Source organism: Morone saxatilis, unplaced genomic scaffold (genome assembly GCF_004916995.1).
Source record: "Morone saxatilis isolate NCDOM2014 unplaced genomic scaffold, NCSU_SB_2.0 Contig24, whole genome shotgun sequence".
Lineage (NCBI taxonomy): Eukaryota > Metazoa > Chordata > Actinopteri > Moronidae > Morone > Morone saxatilis.
The window spans coordinates 10,512,013-10,513,341 of record NW_023339807.1 but is presented as its reverse complement, the minus strand read 5'-3'; the positions used below and the strand labels follow the sequence as shown (position 1 = coordinate 10,513,341).

The window sequence follows — 1,329 nt, the reverse complement described above, 5'->3', positions numbered from 1 at the left end:
AAATGTAAAAGCCTGTTCCAGTTCTGTCATGACTTCTGTATGAATTTTAATTTGACTAATCCTGAAAGACGTGTGTGGGGAGGAGAGTGTGAAAGTTACTGTCCCTTTCAGACAGACAGACACACGCTCTACAGACAGTGTTAATGTTTAAATGTTAAAGCCTGCATTTAAGTTAAACATTTGATGCTGGGACCAAAAAATCCTTTGTTTAAGTGAAGAACATCTGGTTGGCCTTTAATTGTGCAAAAGGCATCTGACTGTGATAGGATCTTAAATTTGTCAGTCAAGCCTTTGTTGGTGTTATAACTGCAAATAATTCATCAAATGAACAATTATAATTATTACAATTGGCACAGAGAGAGGTGAAATTGGGACCTTTAGATTGTTTTGCTGATACTATCTGACATTTAGGAAGATTTATTGGCAGAAATGGAGTATTATAGGACATACATTTAAAATATTTTTCCCTTGACTTCAATACAAGTCAGAGGTTCCTTGAAGCCAAGATGGAAAGGCCTTTAGTAAAGTAGACTAACTGCAACACATTGTCTCATTGTGGTTGCTGCTTCATTTGAACCTCTCTTATTGTTCAATATATAACCACACAAGTCCTGAGTCCTGTGGTTCTGTCTGTCCTCCTCTCTCTGTCTGCTGCTAAATAAAACAGTTAATAGCTATTGAAGCCATAATTGTTAAGAAAGGTGTGTGAAAGAGGGAGAGTAAGCGAGAGAAACACTGATCAAACACATGCACTAATATATTATTTAAATATTCCCATTCAATCCCATTCCCAAAGATGTTATAAAACACTTGTATCCAACACAATGCAACAGTTCCAACATTATTGAATCTTAACTATGGCACACATGCTACTTGTGCTTGTCTTCTTTGACTTTTTTTCTGTAGTTTGACCTCTTACAGTATTCTATACTCTATACTGTATGTTCTATCATTTCTTGCATTTGCACTCTTGCACTCTTTACTATCAAAGTGTTGACACATCTCTTTCAAGTGTAGCGTCTTCATAAGTAATTCTCTTTTTCCTTCCTTACTCCTATCTTCCTTCATTCTCAGAGGAGGAGCTGAGTGTGTCTTAGAGGGATCAATCCCCAGACACACATCACTGCTTCTCCTCTTATCTTTTTCCCCCTCTCCTTTCTTTCTCCTCCATCTGTCTTATCCGACTTTTATTGTCAGTGGTTGGATGTCAGCACATATCTATCCAAGACTTGGTTGCACAGGCAGCTCTTTGATTGTCAGACTGTGGCATATTGCTGGTTCCTGTTGAAACCTACTGTCAAATAAGCCTTTTATTTTATTTTTTATTTT

The 1,329-nt window shown here is 37.1% G+C and overlaps 1 protein-coding gene across 1 annotated transcript in view; it reads left to right on the top strand.

Moving 5' to 3' along the window:
* Positions 1-1,329, top strand: part of cdkal1 (CDK5 regulatory subunit associated protein 1-like 1) — a gene marked incomplete in the record, with an annotated part of 220,018 nt that overhangs the window by 154,655 nt on the left and 64,034 nt on the right.